Here is a 6,897-nt window from a genome sequence, read left to right on the forward strand (position 1 = left end):
TAGTAGATTTATCAAAAAAAAATTAAAAATTAAAAAAAAATTCATGTGCTCTTGCCCTATATTTTGGGCGCAACATTTTGGTATCAAAGCCCAGTTTCATGACACTGGGACAATAATGTGTCCATGTTAAGTGTGGACATTTGAATTTTAATATATAAAGCATGGATTTCTCCTTGCAAAATTTTAAGAAGTTATTTTATTCTTCCTAAACAATGATATTGATGACTAAACCTAAGTAAATCTTGAAATTGGTATCAACGATTGTAAATGGTCAACCATAAACAGATAACCTTATCTTAATGACTGAAAGCAACTAATTAGATGCAAGAATGTTATATTTATATCAATGTATATTATGATCTCATAAAGAATTTGAAACTTATATTGATCACATTCATTTTGAGGAAAAGAATAAATAAATTAAGGACCCTAAAATGGCCTTCAATCATGTAAGCAAAAACAAGTAAATAACCTAGTGATCAGAGGCAAAGTGCTTGACATCATTTTTAGTAGAAGTCAAATTTTGTCTGACCCAATCACTTCTGGAAAAATTCTAGTCTATATCTAGTATGAAGGTGATCAAGTAGACTAGTATTGATTTAGAAATTTCAAACATAAGTAAGGGAAACCTACAATCTTCATAATCTAATTTTTTACCTTCAGGTTGAGATATTGAATAGATAAAATGAATGGTGAGTAAATAGGAAGGTAATACTTGAAGAGTATACAACATTACCAAGTTATTGGGATACCTCTAACCTATTATGAATTTAAAATGTATTGTTCTAGTAATCCTTAGAAAGCAAACATGAACTCAATTGAAATATGTAAGTAACATTTGGGAACCTTGAACAATAGGAGTGTTAGTGTGAGAAGCTATTCAACAAGAGAGAGTTAGTTAGGAACGTGCAAAGTATATGAATATCTTAGTCTACTATAGGGAATAAAACCCTAATTGGGAAATAAATTTATCTAAATATGGTGGTAAGAACAAAATAAAATAGTGAGGAGTTTTTAATATATAGTATTAAATTGGTAAGATAGAAAAAAACACAAACTTTTGAGTTAGGGTTATGTGAGTGTATTTAGGTTAGCGAGCTCATTATATAAGCATGAGTAATACCAATTTTAACTATCAAGTGAATAGTCATAGATTCTAGTATTGAAATTATTGAATCAATTATAACCCTAAAAAATATAGAGAAAGTGAAGTCATGGTGAGGTCATCAATCGAATATGAACTAAAGGTTCAAGTATCAGAGTTAAGTAATAAGAGGACTATAAGCCATGAGGAATGATAAGAACAATGATGATGACCTATATCGCCGGTAGGGAGATAGTTGTAAGAGTGAATAAGTAAACATTGACAACATCCTAATAATGGTTTTATACCTAACTAGTTGCAACCCTACAACCTAAGGATGGACTCATAAATCATTTATGACTAGGAAATGTAAAATAGGGAATTATTGAAGGGATAAGAAATTTGGTTTTGTAATTGCAATTCAGAGTACAACTCTACAAACACTAAGGTCCCTGAATGTTTAGATTCTTTGAAAAGGAACCAACATAACAATAATAGAATGGAAGGGGACTCATTTTAGCATCCTCATATCTATACTTTTTAGTGAGTTCTGATCAGGCCAAACCCCTTAGAATAGTAAACCCTTATCCTAGGGTGATGTCGATAAAGTAAGTTATGCAATTAGTATGTGGGATCAATCATAGGATGAGCGACATGATCTTTAGACCACCATCTAATTTCAATTCAAGATCCCTACAATGTATTTGGAAGACCTAAGATTCCTCATTTCCCTTAGTGACCCTAGTATTTCCACATTATGTCAATAATTTAAATTTTGTAAGCAATTGGATTTATTTCCTTATTTTTCTGATTTCAGATGTTGGTATTTTAATGTTCTTCCTTTATGCCAACAATGTGATGTGGGGCTCTTTAGCCAACTTAATTATTGATGATTCTATTTTGCCTCTAGGTCATGTCTTTATTTCTTAATTAAAAGTGTACTATTATGGCCACTCTTTATTTGTTTTGTTTTAGACTTTGCATTGGATGTTTCATCCTTGATATTGAATTTAAATGTTGAGGTACTTTCTTGGGAATTTTTTTCTAGGTAAAGTGACATATGAGAGGCCTACCAAAGGGATTTCTAAAAATCAAGTGGATGTATAGCTTTGGGGTATGGGGTTACTAGTGAGAGTATTCATGCCCCACCCGCTTCTAGGACTTTGAGAATAGGACTAATGTTATCTGTGGACTACTATGAGTAATGGATTGCATGCCAATATAAAACTGGTGAAGGTTACAACATAATCAAATGGACTTGTAGATGAAAAAGGTGTTGGTGTACCTATGGACTACTTGGTATCCTATCAAGAAATCAATATACCATGGAAACTCTAAAGGAAAAGTGTTTAACCCTACATAAAGAGCCAAGTTACATTATAAGAAACCTCATTGAGGAAGTCTTGTACATTTGTTACCTTGTTGAGTGGGTATGCAGAATTTGAAATATCTTATGATATTATTATTAGAGACTCTATAAGTATTTTATACTAGATTAGAATGTTGTTTATATGTGACCAATACATTTTAAGAAGTGTTTGACCTTGGAAAATGTAACCATGTCCGAGTTATGGATTAAGCTTCACTTTTACTAATGGTAATTAGGCAACTAGGTTACCATCCCTGAGAATGTAGGTGAATTATTAATCATTCTTTTAATAAGAGTAAATTTTGGAATAAGTCTAGACAAGGTTTACCATAGGATGAACATTTTAGTTGTGTGACTTCCAGGAGGAAGTCAAACGCTAGCGGGGGAGGATGTAAGGTGCCTCCTCATATGTACTTATCAAATATGAATTTCTCTATTAAACCCATTATAGGATATCAGAATGGACATGGAGTAATGTTTTATGTTTTAGATGTCCTGATGAATATTGAGATCAGATGACATGTTCATGTTTAAATATTTAGTGATTCGAGAACTACTACATTATCTCGACTGTGTAAACATTAATTTTCACTAACGATAATATGAGGTGTTTCACCTGATAATGATGGTGTTGATTATGGTACTTCAATGGTTATGTTATATGCATTCAAATAGTTCAGAATTCCTTAATTGGTGATGTTTACGATGTTAGGTATATGCATGCCTAATGATGATTATTCTAGTATTTTAATTTGAATTAATGAATAAGTTATGTTATATTGATTATGTGATTACTGATGATTAAACATGACTAGAAATGAACTAAATAGTTAATTATATGAAATATTTATCTTTTGGTTTATTTGACTATCCAGATGAGTCTTAAATATATGCATGTGATTTTTCTTGAACTACTGATGTGTGAACTTAGTGTGTAGGATTATTACCTGAGAAATATAAAAGAGAATTAGAATTGGACCCTATGTACTATTCGTGAAAACCAAGGTTGAGTCTAATGAAAGATGCAGACCTCCTTGTTTCATATTTTATTTGTATTGTAAATTGAATGTTATATGCATCATTATGTAATCATAAAATGTTTAATGTTTTGTAACAATGTTTTGATAGTGTCACTTGACACACAATAAGTATATGCATATCAACATGGTAGTCAGGGATAGCTAAGTAATCCAATAATTTGAGTTGGACTAGGTTAGTAACCTAACACTAATTAGTGGGTAATTGGGATTAATTACCCTAATCAAGGTTTAGTGATAAATTTACATTTGTAGGATTTTTTAGAAAGTCCATATATTTCTAGTGTTTTAGTAGGTCATTAAATATCCTAGAGGCCAAAAACTATGAAAACTAAGTACCTAGGGGGTATATGTATGAGTTGGGGTCATTTTCCACCCCTCTAGCTCCTTTTGTTGACTTTGGTGACCACCCAAATATCCCATTTTTGCTTTATGGCGAAAGTTGAAGTTTCATCATGAGTTTGGTAAGTTAAACTCCACTTTGAAGTTTTGTTTAGTGATGAGGTTAAGTTAAAAGACTCTAGAAACCTTAGTCAAGTGGGGAAGTTATTGCATTTTGTAAGTGGTTGAGTTGGGAGCCTATTTCAGTGGCAGATTTGAGAGTGAAAGGTTGTTCAACCAACATCTAGATTTAGAGAGCAAGTTCAAGATTGAAGGAGAGGGAAGGATAACTCTTCTCAAATTTTAGTTGACATAACCATATTGTGAAGGTAGGAATCCTTCAAGCTCATGTGCACATGTTTTATTTCATTCTTAAGTAGTTTCTTTTACATATGTGTGTTTGTGTGTATGGTGAACATGTTAGGAATGGTATTGGAATGGGTTTTCTTTAAATGTTTTCCTTCATTATTTACTTTTGATTTTCAAGGGTATTGTATGGGTGTGTTGGCATTATTCACCCTCGAATAGGGAACAAGTGGCCATGTACAGGAGGAGGGCTTTACTTGGACTCCAATAGTGCAGAGTCTTTCCTCATAATGAGGAGAGGGAGAGAGTATGGTGTTATGGTCCCCTATTTGTTAGTACAAACCATGTTTGTGTTTTGAGAAATTGAGAAGTGAAAGAATGGAAGCTCTTGTGATATCGGCCTCGAAAGGGCATCTATTAAAGAATGGAGATTCTTGTGATATTAGCCTTGAAAGGGCATTTGTTATGGTGTTGTGACCAATGTCTCCTATTTGGAAAAATCCACCTTCTCCCTAGTCTGGTTCAATGATGAACCTATTGTGCAAACCTAGGATGGGAGTAAATGGGTTGATTTTGCCATCATGTTAAGTTTGTTTGTCTACTGGTTAGTTTTCTTCTCTCCATGGTTACCTTGATGTTTTACAAATTTCATATTGGCTACCCTATTATGGAGCCAAATAGAAAATTCAGAGTTGTTATTTCATTTCAAATGTGTTGGCAGATTTTCTCCTTAGGATAATGATCCTATTGTAAAAAAGTTATTGTTAAACTTACTTTTGAAACAATTATGATATCAGGGTCTCTTCCTTGGTTCTCTCCCAAGGGAGTCCTTGAATCAAATGATTGAATCAAAAAAATAGAGTATTATCCTTGCATATGATATTTCTTGTAATTCAGTTTATATGCATATATTTATCAGAAAATGGATGTACTAGTATTTTACCTTTCCTGTGGCATCCTTATAGTTCAAATTTGTATTCATTTGATTAATGTTAATTAGACGAAATGGTCATATATAATGTTATACAATTTGATTTCGAATTATTTTGAGAAAATTAAAATCACATGAATGAAGTTTCAAATCGTATTTTTGTAATTAATTGAAAGGGGAAATAATCCTACATTAGTGTATCAAAAAAACATTAAAATCTATTTTATAATCCGACTAGAAGAAAATAATAATAATAATCCCCTTGCCTTGAAACCCAAATTGATTTAATAAAACAAATCTACACTTAGAAAAAAAAAAAAAAAAGACTTGAAAAAAAAAATCATCTTAGAGAAAAAAAAAATTACTCTCTCTCTCTTTTGTATGGGAAAAACAAAATTAATTCCCTTGGATAGAGAATATCCCCTAAAGATTCCTTTTGAAAATTATATTAATTATTTAATAGTTTAGTTATAAATTCATTTTAGAAAAACAATTTAAAAAGTAAACATCTACCTAAGACTATCTTACCCCATTCCTAAAGTCTCACCCAAAAATCTTTTTGTAATAACTACTCTATCCTATCTCTTCACAAACTTGCCTAAGAAACCCACCCAACTTTATTTCACCCCTTACCCCTTGAATTCCACTTTTTGTGACATGCATTTGGAAAAAAAGGGCTAATTGAAAGGGGAAATAATCATACGTTAGTGTATCAAAAAGACATTAAACTCTATTTTATAATCCAACTAGAAGAAAATAATAATAATAATCCCCTTGCCTTGAAACCCAAATTGAATTATTAAAAAAAATCTACACTTAGAAAAAAGAGACTTGAAAAAAAAAAATCACCTTAGAGTGAAAAAAAAGAACTGTCTTTTTCTTTTCTATAGGAAAAACAAAATTAATTCCCTTGGACAAAGAATATCCCTTAAAGATTCCTTTTGAAAATTATATTAATTATTTAAGAGTTTACTTATAAATTTATTTTAGAAAAAAACTAAAAAGGTAAATATCTACCTAAAACTATCTTACTTCGTTCCCAAAGTCTCACCCACAAATCTTTTAGTAATAACTACTCTATCCTATCTCTTCACAAACTTGCCTAAGCTAACCACCCACCTTTATTCCACCCCTTACCCCTTGGATTCAACTTTTTGTGATAGAGATGAACCAGCACCCTTAGCTGGCACTACTTTGGCCACCTGAGGTTGCCTTTTTTTTATGTTTTTTTGATGAATAGTGTTTAATTTTGGCTTTGGCAGTGTATTTTTGCTCTAGCTACGACCGTGCGAACTCATTCATGGGGTGACCTTGTATCCCTCGACCCTTTTTTGTGAATTGTATTCATAGTATATTTTAATTAATAGAAAGGGACTATTCATAAAAAAAAAAGGGCTAAGAATAGTAAATAAAGTTATTCGGGATAACGCCTTTAAACCTTGTCACCTCTCCATTTAAGATGTGATTGGCTAAGGGAGTATTAGTTGACTTTCCCTTATTCTAGCACTTCCTCCCATGTTAGGTGTATATCGTTTAGGTGGGGAAAAAAGTCTACAAACTTGACATTTTTCCCAAGCCCACTAAGGCCACGTGAGAATGTTTGGGAAGTGTGGAAGGAGTTTGGTGTGGTTTAGTGGGTGTTAGGGCAGAGTATGTTAATAATTAGAAATTAGTTAGTTTTTATTTGTTCTTTTAATATTTTAGTTTAAGTTTAGTTAAGTGTAGTGTTAGTAAATGTTAGGATATGATTTTAATTTTTAAATGTTAAATTTTAATGTTAGATTATAAT

This window comes from Cupressus sempervirens, chromosome 10, assembly GCF_028749045.1.
Source record: "Cupressus sempervirens isolate cs-2001-9-10 chromosome 10, ASM2874904v1, whole genome shotgun sequence".
Classification (NCBI taxonomy): domain Eukaryota; kingdom Viridiplantae; phylum Streptophyta; class Pinopsida; order Cupressales; family Cupressaceae; genus Cupressus; species Cupressus sempervirens.